Source organism: Lissotriton vulgaris, chromosome 9 (assembly GCF_964263255.1).
Source record: "Lissotriton vulgaris chromosome 9, aLisVul1.2, whole genome shotgun sequence".
Lineage (NCBI taxonomy): Eukaryota > Metazoa > Chordata > Amphibia > Caudata > Salamandridae > Lissotriton > Lissotriton vulgaris.
The window spans coordinates 444,522,351-444,537,606 of record NC_141697.1 but is presented as its reverse complement, the minus strand read 5'-3'; positions in this window follow the sequence as shown (position 1 = coordinate 444,537,606).

Below are 15,256 nucleotides of genomic sequence, written 5' to 3'. Positions count from 1 at the left end.
TTGTAGTAGCAGACCCTTAGTGAAGAGACAGAAAACTGAAGGTGTTCATAGGAATGTGGTCGTCGTTGATATACGGCGTTAATGAGAGCGCTGGGGAGGATTACCAGCGTGGAGGTCTGCCAGATTGCGGGCCGTGTGTAAGTGAGAGCGTTGGGGGGGATTACCAACGTGGAGGTCTGCCGTATTGTAGACCGTTTGGAAAAGGAGAGCACTGGGGCTGCAGACCCACGTGTGTAGACACGCCAGATTGTGTGTCATATCTGCCCCAGGGTAGATTAGTCTGGGTCTGAGTGGCCGCAAGACTATAAGGTATGAGTGTGGTGTAGGGCATGGATATCCTTAGTAATCAGTGAGTATTCTTAGTATCCCTATAGATTTAGTGGTGTTTCTGATAATATGAGCTTGTATATTGCGAGTTCCCCATCCTCAGGTAGGTACCCAGGTGCCTGGATAGATGGTCCTGAGGAGGGATGTGGTTACGTTCTGGCTGGGTTAGAGGGGCCCCTAGGGGCTGATCCCATCTAGTTAGAAAATCCGGCCATTACAGCCATGAACAGGCATTTCAAGGCGGAACACAACACCAACTTGAGCTGTCTACAATATTTTGTGATAAATGCCGTGGCACAGAGGAAATGGGGAGGCAATAGTGAGAAGAGTTTGCGCCAACTCGAATATCGATACATTATAGAGCTGGACACCAAGACCCCCTTGTGGTTAAATATTGGAGAAGATTTATACAACTTCTTATGATATCATTCTTAGTGTGAGCAACTGCTGATATTTAACCTCATCTACTTGAGTGGTTCACTTGAGATTTATTGACACAGACCCTAGGACATACGATCTATAACATATATTCTTTTTCTAATATACCATAGGGCCTCTAGGCACCCAAGAAATAACGTCATGAATATCTTAATAAGACCATTCCCACTCAATGTGTGCTGTCTGGTTGCGAGTTAGACTGTTGTAGCATCTATGAGCTTAGATTTATATTATGTTGCTTAATAGATCATAATAGTGACAGGGGGCTCCCTGCACACTTACTTCCCAGTGGACATGTTTTATCTGTATTGTGGTTCACATTCTAGTAGATACAGCTTATACCAACTAGTATTCGTACTGACAATACCGACATGATTTATTTTCAAAATTGACCTAGGAATTGATCTTAGGATGAAGTTCTTGTATTCATGTAAAATATTAATACCTACCGCCTTGTATCCGGGTTGTTTCAATGTGTTTTGCAAATTTTTTGCACAATTATTGCACTTTTTGCACTTTATTGCACTTGAATACTGTGACTGGCACTGGCATTTTATTGTGTGGAACAATTATGGTATTTGCACTGTGAGACTGTTTTGGAACTGGTGTATTTGCACATGAGTACAGCATTATCTGCACAAAATAGCAGATAGGCATAAATGTTGACAACGAATTTGCTTGTGTTTGCACCATTGCGTATTTTGCACGTCTCAATGATTTATTTTACATATGTCTATTTATTGGTTTTATCTAGTAATAACCAATATTGTCTGTATTAATTTATTGCATTTTGCACTTTTATTTAGCTAATGAAATAATTGTCAAAATGGGATGTATCTCTGAATTGGGGTAGAAATACCAATATATTAGTGCGATCTTGCTTAAAGACAAATGTTTGCTAAACACGATGGCATAGACATTCAAAGTCTCAAAAAGCTGCTACATTTATGCATTACACGCCAGGCATTATGTATTTGTACAGGAATTTTTTGAAGCAGTGTGGACATATCTAATGAATCTGTTACAATTTGGAGGTACAAAGCTGCTCCATATAGTATGTTTTCTATGATTACCTGTGCCAGTCCACGTCATTGTTAGCATTATAGTCCCTTTAAAAATCCGTTTCAGATACGTTGCACATCATGTGATCAAGGACACCGTTGTGTCTGAAATGCGTCAGAGGCAACCACTACTGTTTTTTCACCGTCAATAAAAGAATTTGGCACCAGCTAAACAAAGTGTCTGTGTTCCTGTTTTTTGCGCTTGATCGCGCTTGGGAGTTACGCTGTTGGATATATATATATTTATATATATATGTGGTATGTGGAGCTCCCAAAATTAACCAATGCAGCAAATTCAGCCACTCAGGAAAACAGGAACCAGCAAGACCCGAAATAGGTGCAAATTTTCTTTTATTAGATGTTAGCCCAGCACCATGACGCGTTTCGGCTAGAGATAGCCTTGTTCACATAAATATATATATATATACATATACATATATATATATATATATATATATATAGATATATATATATATATATATATATATATATATATATATATATATATATATATATATATATATATATATATATATATATATATATATATATATATATATATATATATATATATCACAAAACAAATCCCGGTAAGGACAACAGGCTGTTCATCGGGGTCGCCTTGCACGTGTTTCCGAGACCCCCATATAATCTGTAGCGCACTTTCTCTGTTATCACACGAGAAGACATGGATGCCCAGTAAGATGCAGAAAATATATTTAATGGCTGCACACACAACGCGTTTCAACTTTTGCCTTGATCAAGCTTGAAGCAAATTAATATCATAGCTGCCATTTTAACTGTGCTATTCAACATAGAAAGAGGACTTGTGATTCAACACAAGTCTGTACAAGGTAAAGTGCAAACAGGGCGGCCATCTTGTCATTATACAATTCCTCCATAAAGTGCATAGAGTGTTACGTTCTTCAAATACAAAACAAAATTTCATAAGTGAAAATGACACTGAATGTAATGGCATAAATTCATCATAACAAACTGGCTGATTATAGTAGTACATCCTCATTCAAGTATGTGCAAATATACGCATTATACCATAAATCTCATGGCATACACAACAACTGGGGCTGCCGATGAACAGCAGGTGATCTCATCAAAACAAATGGTAATATCCATCCTGAACTAGAAACCCTGTACAGGACACTCGTCATTTCACTTGCGCCATAATAGTCGTGTTGTATACATGCAAAACAAAGATAAGGCACAAATTACAGGGCCTAAGCTTATCGTGCGCAATCTTGTGTGTAATCCAAGGTCATTACAAACATGTCACCCCAGTGGGCATATTGTAACTAATGGTTGGATGACCCTGGAACACACATTCCTTTTGTTAAACAATTTTTTCTAATGGCTCAAATTCTGCCCCTGTGGGCTATCAATACCAGTACATATCAGTCCATAAACAGAATTGATGACAAGATGATTGTCCCCATTCAGCAGAGACAATGCCCATACCTAAAAAGTGAAAGATAATAATATTTGAATTCAAAGAAATTTCAAACAAATCCACAGCAAAATATCAATGATCCTATACACAAGTTAAATTAATTCTGTAAGTGAACAGACAGTTCTTCACTCGAGTTTAAACCCCCAGGTGTCTTTGTTTCCAAATCAATAATGTATCTGGATTCCAGTTAGCGCAATGACAGTTGCCGATTGCCTCTTCTCACATCGCCCCGCACTGCATCCAGAACTACCTTTCTAAGATATTTCTCATTTTGGTAATGGTGCTCAAAGAAATGCCGTGCTACAGGGTACTGCTGTTGTTGTGGTGGATAGCCCTAATATGTTCAAGCACTCTTTTCTTTGCACAATTAATGGTACTGCCTATATATGCCATATTGCAAGGACAAATCAGAACATAGACACAGAACATCCTGTTAAAGGTTAAAGGTTAGGTTTTTCTTGAACACAAATTCCCTGCTTGTGCTAGATATTGAGAGAGTGGTACAGTCCCTACTGTTACTGCATGCTTTGCATTTCTTGCAACGCCAAAAACCCAGGACGACCAATATGCGTGGGTCTGGTGTTGCTGGTCACTGTGTTATGACTTAATTCATCTCACAATGAGCGATTTTTCTTAAACGTAATCTGAGGGCAGCTTTTCAAAATATTTCTGCAAGTTCCCATCAGTCAAAAGGATATGCCTGTGTTTTTTAAGTATCTGGCGTACATCCTGTGCCTGACCCGAAAAGGTCGTAACAAACCTCAAAGTGTCACTCTCAATCTTATCCTTAACAGGATGGAACAGTTGATTTCTAGTAACATCCTCTACTCTATTGCATGCTTCAGATCCAGTTTTAGCATTGTAACCTCTCTCCCTGAAGTGTTGGCACATGATTTCCTTTTCCCTATGATAGCCAACTTCAGTGCTGCAGTTATGCATGGCACGCTATAGCTTACCATATGGAATGCTGTATAACATCTTGCGTGGATGGGAACTTGAAGTACTTAGAATGCTGTTCCCAGCCGTTTTCTTGTGGAACAGTTGAGTTTGTATGGTATTGTCTTTGATTTCTACTAACACATCAAGGAATTCAATTTCGGTCTTACTGATATGTTCCGTAAAAGCCAGATTGTATATGTTGGTATTCAATTTCTTGATAAAAGCTCTAGCAGAGTCAACATCACCATTCCAAATAAAAAAGATGTCATCAATACATCGCAAAAAACACAGTTGATGGACAGAATGCAGAACAATGTCTTACATTCACCCCAGTGCAAAGATCTGGGCCTAAATCCATCGATGTTTTGCACTCCACACCACACTTCAATACATCGCAGCCACAGGACACAGCTGGAAAATTCCTCGAATTGTGCCGCCACCTGCTCCTCCCACCAGCCCATATCTAAATTAGCATAGCTGGGGGTGAAGCAGGTGCCCATATCTGTGCCCTGTGACTGCTGGTAGATAACATAATCGAACAGAAAAAAATTGTTTGTTAAACACAATTCGATCATTTCTATGATCATCTCTGAACAAAAAAATAGAGAAATGGAACGAGTTTTTAAAAAGTGTCTTACTGCTTGTAAACCTAGTTGTTGTTTAATACAAGTATATAGACTACAAACATCTAGAGTAAGCAATGTATAATTGGCCTCCCAAAGAATTCCATCTATAGCAGTCAAGACATGTGTGGTATCTCTAATGTAGGCAGGTAATCTGACCTCAAACAGTCTTAGATAATGATCTGTAAACCTTGAAGTATTCTCCAACAGTGACCCTTTTGACGAAACAATCAGTCTTCCAGGGGGGTTGACCGGATCCTTATGAAGTTTCGGGAGTAGATACAGTATAGGGATTTTGGGATGAGGATCTCCCACTCCAATATTCCCCTCTCTCTCCACTCAACCAGCATCTCCCCATACCTTCCATTAGATTCAACCACTTCACTCTTACTTGAAATGCAATAGCAATTCCCATCTGCCAGTTGGCTCTGTCCCTCTGCTAGGTAGGCACTTTTATCTAAGACCACAAAATTTCCTCCTTTATCGGATTGACAGATTACTATGGAATTGTCAGAACCTAAGCTTTCTAGTGCTAACATTTGGTCCTGTCTGAGATTTTTCTTAAATTGAGGAGTTTTCTTGTATCTTGTTTTCTTGAGATCTCCCAAGACTCCCCGTTCAAATACCTCTATGGCATCACACTGAATTTTGGGTAAGAATACCGATTTAGGTTTGAATTGGCTACCTGGATTCACATTTAAGTCAAAATCACACTCTTGTAAGTTCAAAATCGCATTGTCATTACACATTTCCTCATTATGCAGAGATGACATAGCATGCAAAACCTCAATATCATCAATATTAAGTTTGGTCAATACAGCATCTTCGCTTCGTACCTCCCTTCCAATCTACTGTGCTATTTGGCAACCCACTTTTTCAATTTCAGTTTACTGTAAAAATAAAACAAGTATATTCTAGTTTGTGCAAAGTTAAAATTCATGGACCGACAGAAGGACAAACCTAGTGCAAGGAGTTGCGTCTCTTCCAAGGAAGGGGTACGTTGGGACAGATTAACTACTGTCATTGTTGAACCTTTCTGCCCCTTGTGACCATTCCCATTGGGGTTATTGCTTCTTTTTCTGCTCCTTTGTTTTGCTTGTTTGTTCCTCTGCCGCCTCACCCTCTGCCTCTCTGAGCATTCTGCTCTTGGAGGTGTTCTGTCCTCCCATGGTTCATCATTTGGAATTGACGTAAAAAATTCCCTGACTTTTTCTGATGAACCTGACTGCTAATTTGATTTGATGCAGAAACTGATACATCGGAAAGACTGCTGTCTGAGACATCACTCCCACTGATTTCCACATGCACTCGTCCTGATGATGGTTGAATCACTGTGCCTCCATCTTTATCGAAGAGATCATCATATTTCTTGTGGAAAGTCAGGGTCCGACCTGATTGATAACCTTTAAAGTCCCTGAGGAATTTACGCAGTTTTTGGCCGTTATTTCCTCCTCTAATTTCTCCATAAGACTTAAAGATTTTCGTGAATTCCTCCAATGTATCCTTTGAGACTAGTTTTTCCAAATCTGCATAAACCGTATAAATTTCTGCAAGCAGTTTACTCCTGTCTTTTAGAGCATACTTCACCAGGATGGACATCATTGTCACAAAGGAGGCTGCAGAGTTGTTGGACCTCTCTTCCAACATTTCCGGATCAGGGTCCTCGTATGTAGGTATAGTGAAAATATGAAGACCTCTAGGTACACAAGCCACATCCAGATATCTTTGCAATGACTCAGCTTCCCACTTTTGGAAAGTTCTTTCTTGTGTAATTTTTCCAGTTGGGTAAACAATGTTTGAGCTTTAATTTCTTCCATAATATCATGTGTCGAATTGGTGGTACCATCACTAGCACCCACCTGTGCAAAAAACAATCTATTTGCTATTTCATTCTGCTTAGCTTCAAGAGCTGCAGCCATTATCACTCAATTCACACAGAACCTTATTGTGCAAGCAGCAAGACACATCTGTCTTGTACTATCTCTGGCTCCCCTCCATTTAGACTAGCAAAAGAGGTAACCAGGTTCAGCAAGACCCAAAATGGATCACACCTACCCGTGCACTCAGGAACGCGATCGTGTCCTCTGACGAAGTTCCAGTCCTGCTGCAGTGGGCACAAATAATCCGCTCGGGCTCGTATCCCGGCGTCTCTCTGCTTTGATTTCCAATGGCAAGCCGGCAGCTCAAAACCGCTTTTCAATGTCACATGCGGTGGTCCTTAAACACAGAATCCGACAATACAGCGAGGTCTTACAGCTCCGGCGGCCAGGTCTAATAAGGGGTCAGCCTCGATACCAATTTAGACCACAAAACAAATCCCTGTAAGGACAAGAGACTGTCAGTTGGGGCGGTCTGTGAACGGGTTACCGAGACCCCTGTAAAATCTGTAGCGCACTTCCTCTGTTGTCACACGAGAAGACACGAATGCCCAGTAAGATGCAGAAAATATATTTTATGGCTGACACACAACGCGTTTCAGCTTCCGCCTTGATCACACTTTAAGCAAAATCTATATCATTGCTGCCATTTTAACTGTGCTATACAACATAGAAAGAGGACTAGTGATTCCACACAAGTCTGTACGAGGTAAAGTACAAATAGGGTGGCCATCTTGTCATTATACAATTCCTCCATAAAGTGCATAGAGTGTTACGTTCTTCATATACAAAACAAAATTTCATAAGGAAAAACGACACTGAATGTAATGGCATGAATTCATCATAAAAACTGTCTGATAATAGTAGTACATCCTCATATGATATGCAAGTATGTGCAAATATATGCATTATACCATAAATCTCCTGGCATACATGACAACCAGGGCTGCCGATGAACAGCAGGCGATCTCATCAAATCAAATGGTAATATCCATCCTGAACTAGAAACCTGGTACAGGACACTCGTCATTTCACTTGTGCCTTAATAGTCATGTTGTATACATGCTAAAAAAAGATAAGGCACAAATTACAGTACATAAGCTTATTGTACGCAATCTTGTGTGTATGCCGAGGTCATTAGAAAATTGTTTAACAAAAGGAAGGTATGTTCCAGGGTCATCCAACCATTAGTTACAATATGCCCACTGGGGCGACATGTTGCAGTTTACCCATTGCTCTGTGTATATGTGTGGCTAAAGTAACTATCATGTGAGTCACAACGCCTCCAAGTTTATTGACAAGAAGATTCACTTTGTACACATCAAATACATATGCAGCATACATCTCATTGAGTTTTGTCTGTTGACACACTTGCACAATGGACTTATAAATCTAACTAAACTATGAATGCATACAATGTCCAATGTAAGTTTTGTCCCTTCATCCCACGGTTCTATACAAACCTCATGGGGACATTGGCACCTAGCCAATGTAGGTACACAAATCCATGCAACATCTTAATAGACTTACATACTCCAGGAACCATATGCTATCATTTTCATACTAACAGAACTGTACTCACACATCAAATTACACATGAATAAAAGTTAACAGCAAGAGGTATGTATGCTTGGACACCGGAATACCAAAAACAAAATAAAAATTGCTTTATTCAGCCTTCAGAGTTCAAGCACGAACACAAAGGCCAATGGCCAGTCCAAATATCCATGTTGTGGGCCAGTAAATTGTGGCCCACCCAAAATTGCCTTCAGTAATGCTGCTGCGGGATACATCCCCTGGAAGGGGAATCTAAGGGGCATGCCAGGCACCAAAATAAAAAAAATTAGGAGGGTCTGGGTTGGCCCTTGAGAGGGGTGGGCTCAGGATTAGGGGGGTCAGTTGGGTCAGTGGGAGAGCAGGATGTAGGGGGGCTGGGCTTCATAATTGTGGGTCTTTTATACCCCTGAACGGTGGTGAAGGAAATGGGAGGGGCTTTTTGCCTCTTACAATCTTCCCCGTGGAAGCACTGGGGTAGGATAGGGAAGAATATCTTCTGGGTTAGGATGGGGTAGGGTGGTGGGAGGAGGGCTTTGTATCCTTTTACGGCTTCCTTGATGTTGATTTTGGGTCTCAGTACGGGACTGGCTAGGTGTTTTGGGGGTGGATGTTGAGGAGTATGGGAAGGGAAGAGGTCAAAAGCAATAAGGTAGAGTTTCTGAGCCAATTGGGTACGAGGAGAGGCAAGGGTAGGGGGTGTGGAGGCAGAGGATAGTGATGTATGCGGCATGTATGTGGATACTGGTGTGGTATCTGTTGTGGCTGTGTGCAACGGTATCGCCTGCATTCAAGTCAGTGGATGTGGAAGTCAGGGTGTCTTGTGTCTGGTGAGTATGTGGCTGTCTGTCTTTCACCTTTTCTGTGTGTTTGTGTGCTGCGTGTGGATGTTGCTGTGGATGCATGGTCACATTCCAGGGGGATCCCCCACCACATGGGGGGGCTCACTGGAACTGGAGTCGGATGATGACGACATTGCTGTGACTTCCGTTAGCTCCTCAGTGATGCTCTCATCACCCTCTGTGCCACTGGTTCCTTCTTGCTCGCTGGCAGCACGAGACACACTGGTCAACTGCTTTCCTAACAGTTGTGGCACTGTCTCCCTTGCTGCCCTGGTCTGATGCTGAAAAACAGATTAAAAAAGATATTAGCTGAGATGTTCAGATGTACATGGTACATAGGTCTAATAACAACTCTACCCACATTGACTAACACCATCATTTCTACTTGTATGACAACATTAGGTCATATAGTGTCAAAAGCACATTAGAGAAAGCTACAAGACCTGTGCTCACTCTCACATAATGGTGTTAGGATAATAGTATGATGCAACGTCATGTTTATCCTTCCCAACATCTTAACTACATCTATGTACAAGCTGACATATTTATCTCACTTCTGATGCCCCCATAGCATGCCACCTTTATCTCATGTTATCCAAGGGAGAATAGATCTTCTACTAAGAAATGGAAGAACACTGCAGCCTTAACATACAGCAAATAGTGCACTCTCCCTAATCCAGAGCTTGGGGAACAGCAGGTGCCCTGCTTCAGTTAACATAGTTTGATGAGTCAACATCAAGATGTAGTAGTCATGGAATAGGCTATTTCACTAAGTGTGGGCAGTGAGCTCCGCTCCGCCCTACAGAGTTTGCGGAGTTTCGCCAACTCCACACTCCATTGGTAACGTGGAATTCAGGAAAAAACTCAGATTCCACCGCATGGTGGAGTTTGCCCCCACCACCCACCCCTTTGAGTAATTAATACCATGTGCAGCAGGCTCTGCAGTTTTGCAGTGTTGTTCTTTTACTGACAGGATCCAAACAGGGCCCACCCTCTGTCACTGCACTACCGTGCATTCCAGAGGGACTTTGCAGCAGGAGGACTGACCCCATGAGCTCTCACTATGGACTCGAGACGATAGTAGGTAGAAGGGAGGGATGGACACGTGGGAGAGCAAAATTAGTGGGAGTGATTACATGTCACATGACATGTCATTACGCTGCTTGGAGCTGACCTGCTGTGGGAGATGACTTTCTCAAATTTCTCAGTCTGACCTGATCGGCCAGCCATCTCGCAGCCCCTAACTCCCTGGCCATGCTCCCTGGCTCCCATGACATGCCAGGCTCAGGAGTCAGGATGGCTCAGGAGTCAGTCAGGACGCCGGGAAGAGGCGAGCCCTGCTAAGGACAGAGCGGTGGGGGCAGGACTGGGTAAGGCCCATGTACGACAGATACACATTTGGGATGAGGGGTGGGTGGAGTGGGTCACTGGTTGCAGAGCAGAATAGGGTTTAAGAGGGAGGGAGGGTTCGGGACTGCTGGTGCAGGTTGGTGTGGGCTGGAGAAAAGGAAAGTGTGAGCTCTCTATCCGTTGAGGTCAACTCTCCAGAGGCAGGCAGGACAGTGAAACACGAGGGTGAAAGGCCGAGGGTCAGCCGTGTAGAGAGGTCAGGACATACAGGTTGGGGGGGCACTGTAGACACCTTTTCCTTGGACTGCCCTGATTCTCATTGCTTCCGCCTTCTTACAGTATGTACCCTAGCACGATGAATGGGAACTACTTCCCTTTTTGGCCCAGAATACTACAGGGTCGCAACATAACCAGCGTGAAACAGCAGCACAGTGATGTATTACAGTGGAGCAGAACTCCGCGAATTCCACGTAATTTGTATGCAACTCTGTGGAATTCCACCTAGTGCAACTCCACAAACTCCATCCACCCTACGACTCAAATTACTGTTGCATATCTGTCCATTAGCAGACAAAGCAAGTGTCACATGTGCAACTCATATAGAAGTTACACATAAAATATAGGCATGGCAAGGCAAAAATGTTTGTCTATAAGTATTGTGTCATGCCAGCACAGTGCAATAATCAATTGTACTGTAGATAGATTGTCACACTTTTAACAGTTTGCCATGTAAGCACAGCTTATCACACTGCCAATGACAATGACTTAATTTTACTTCAGGGACTTGTGGCTTACCATACCACCAGGCCAGGTAGAATCATTGTGTGGCCACAATCTTAGTGCACAACATTTTACTCAGTGGCGGCTGGTAGGGGACTGTAGCGGGGGCAGGGAAAGGTGGCAGGGGGGTTAGGAAATAAATAAAAAATACAACGTACCTGCCAGTCACCACCAGGCGCTGTCTCACCCACGCTTCCAGGCTCACCTGACCAATCACAACGCTGCTGATAGCAGCATTGTGATTGGTCTGAGCACTGAGGTTCGGCGCTTAGAGTGGGAGTGGGCATGTTCTCCACCCACACTGTAATGCAGCTGGGGTGGGAAACATACAAAGTGCACATGACTGTTTGGCCAACCTGATAGGGCCGGCCACAAAGTTATGTGCACTTTAGAGTGGATCAGCCACTCCTCCTCCCTGTGACACGGGGAGCTCAGCCCCTCCCCACCCTAACCTGTTGGCAACTACAATACAAAAAATAAAATGATAATAACTCTCAGTTATTATCATTTTATTTTTTCCTTTGCACTGCTTTAAAGCAGTGGGGAAACGCTCCTCCGCCTTAGGGGAGGAGCTGCCGCAGATTTTACTAGATACCTTTTGACAACACTATATCTTATTGTGTACATCCTGTTGATGCCCTCATCTCACAAGGACAAGTCAGCCTATCCCTCCCTAATAAATATCATCTGTCACATATTGTCCAGCTGATATGCTGTTGTGTTCTTCACCTGAATATATCAGCCCTTTTCAGATGTCGGTGAAGCCACATTTCCAGATATCTGAATTACAGTGCTAAACCATAGTTTTATTTGCACAAAAAGATTATTGCCCCATGTCATCAATACCATTGTGAATGTGTAACTTCCACTTCCATGGACCTACCCCCACCTTTACAACATAACACCTACTTTGTTAGGCACTCACAGACATCTGTTGTCACCTACACATAGTCCAAGACATGGAATCAGCTCAAATTCAGATAGGATGTATTCTGTCATGTGACATCAGTACATATAAGTCTGAATAATTCCAGCTGCTACATTGGATGACAGAAAGCACCAGTGCTGTTTGTAAATTACTCAACACAGATCAATCTCCACTTACCAAGGCCTTCAATTACAGAGTGCCTGGTACATGGTTGTATTGTATGGCATTTCACAGTCCTGTTCACAAGCATCAAATAACGCAAAAGTTTTGTTGTTTCAATACAGAGAGAAGGGCAAATGATGGTATTTTTGATGAACTATGTTGAGCATCACAAAAATATGTAAAATGTCTCTTTCTTGCACATTGTGTTGTCATGTGCCCATTATACAATGGAATTGCACTACTGGTAATACCCAGCCTATTTTAGTCTTACTTGGCCCTGATTCAAGGCGACCTAACCACGCAATAACAACTATTGTTGCATATGCTACATGTTACACATTACATGGGTCTCGATTGTCGCAAAACCTTAAAGTTATGACACTGGCTGCAAAACGTGTACATGCATGGTATTGTGCAAAGTTCATCAAGGCACATACTCACTCCCTCCTTGCTGCTGTCTGGCTCTCAACTGCACATCGAGGTCGGGATAGGCCAGGATGTGATGCATTAGAGGGGTCAGAGAGGGGTGTGTGCCCCTCCTGCCTGGAGGTCGCAGTCCCAGCTGGACTTCGGCATATTTCTTTGCCAAGCCTCTCATGTCCTGCCACCGTTTGCTCAGTGGGCACTGTGCAGACGTGTGACAACCCAGGGAGCGCACCTTCCGGGCAATGGTCCTCCACAGGAAAACCTTTTGACAGGCATTGGCCTTTAAGAATGGCATAGTATCAGACACTTAGTACACATGCAAGATGTACATATCCAGGTACTTCGCCACATAGGTCAGGAATAGTTAGCGTAAGCAATATCCAAGTTAGTAGACAATTCTCAACACTGCACCTGTTTTCAAATATGTGATCTTAACATATTTCATGACACTTTTTCATTTCCTGCTGACACCACATTCCTACATGACCTTGCCCTAAGTGACCATGCAACACCTCTCACTACACTGTGGATAGGAGAACAACACAGGTGACATGAAATTTCATAACTACTAACGTCAGCACACCTATCTCTTCTGCGGAAGGGAACAGTAACATTTTGGCCCTGGACATATACCTAACTAGTATGGTAAATTACCAGTGATTAGACTGTGTCATTAACACATTGTCAAACATGATCTACACATGGCATGAATGTATATTATGACCAATATTCCTGGTCACCTTTCTAGATCTGACATGACCATTTTGGCGCGCTGTGATTTGCCATGTGAGGGCTTGTGACATGACAGACGTAACACTGATATTGCATCATGTGAGTGGACTTGTTGTGACTGCATACAGTAAAAACTTAACCACATATGTAAATGACATTTCACATTCACCATTAGAGTTAGTTTAGCTTTGACTCCACAAGCAATTGTTCTTTGAAATATGACAGAAAACATGGCATCATCATGTCAAACTGATGTGTACATGCCTAACTAATATACCATACGACGTTTGTGATTGATGATGAGATATTCACCTGAGAACAGTAATTTAAGTTCCTGACCAGTACTGACACACATATAGCAGTTGACTTGTCCATCACATTTCCAAATACGCTTTTAAACGAATGGCTACAGATTCAGATGTGTGTCTCATTGCAACATTCTGTACTATGTGCGTGGTTTGCTGACATTTAAAATATATATCCTGTCTGAATTGTTCTCACCTGATTCTCTGGTGTGCCATTCAGCTACTTGTACAGGGGAAGGACCATGTCAACCAGCATCTTCAGCTCCTCTGCTGTGAAGGCAGGAGCCATGATCCCTGTACAGCGAGACATTGTAGCGCACAGAGGATGTAAACAGCAGCAGAGGGATGGGGAGGCCTGTCGAAGCGCAGGATTTGAATGCAAGTGATCTGTGTAGCAAAACCCAAGGCTTATTTCTAGACAGCATAGGTAGTCTTCTGTGGGGGCAGTCAAAGGAATAGGTCCACGTCGCTCGCATTTTCTGAAGTTGTCCAATACATTCAAATGCTGCCTGACACTCTACCTACCACGCATTTCAAAATAGCCGGCAGTCCATAAGTAAGATTGCTATATTAGCAATGGAAGTTGACCACGTCAGTCTTCTTTGCAGGTGGACACAATCAGCAAGCCACAACTGTCACCATAAAAAGTTACAGCCTATGGCGGTGCCCGCCTCAGTTCTGATCCAGCTACTACGACTTTTGAATGAACGTTTGGTTAGGGGGAAAAACTTGAAAATTTTGATGTTTTGTACTACACCATGCCTGGATCCACTATATTGTGTGTTGAAGGAGCATACAAATCAAATGCCCACATTTACATGAAGAAGTCACCTTGAGAAGTCACCAGTATGTTTTAGTTGTGATTTCCAAGAGGAAAGGGGCTCTGTGTCTGATGTACAGTATCCAACCTTGCCAAAGGGCCTATACACTTAAAATGTAAGCACCCTACAGATTCATTGAAACTAAATGGGACATTGTAAGTGGTCTTTGTGTTCCATGCTTAAGAAAACATCTGCATATTGAGAAAGGTATACATTGCCAATGGGTTGTATATGGCATCGTGTGTGCAATGCAGACATGACAGTATGACAGGGTACACCATGTAACATTTGTCAGCATGAAGTGCTGAGTGAAACTCAAGATGTATGTGTTTATCACATGATCCTACTGTGTTTTCAACAAAACTCGCTCAGACATTAGACATACCTAAGTCATGTGTTCTTGGCTTGTGAGATTTGGACTATGTCCTGCTTGATTTTACATTAAAAAAAACTTTTCTTAGTGAAATGAGTCAGGTGTACTTTCCTTCCTATACTTTTGAGACATAATAAGAAATGTAAAATATGCTGTGGTATGTTTAGTGTAATTTTTGTTATGTGAAATCTGGTTGCAATGTCATGGACTGCCATGGAATGTCATGTGTGGTTACTTGGTCTTTGGTGTTTGT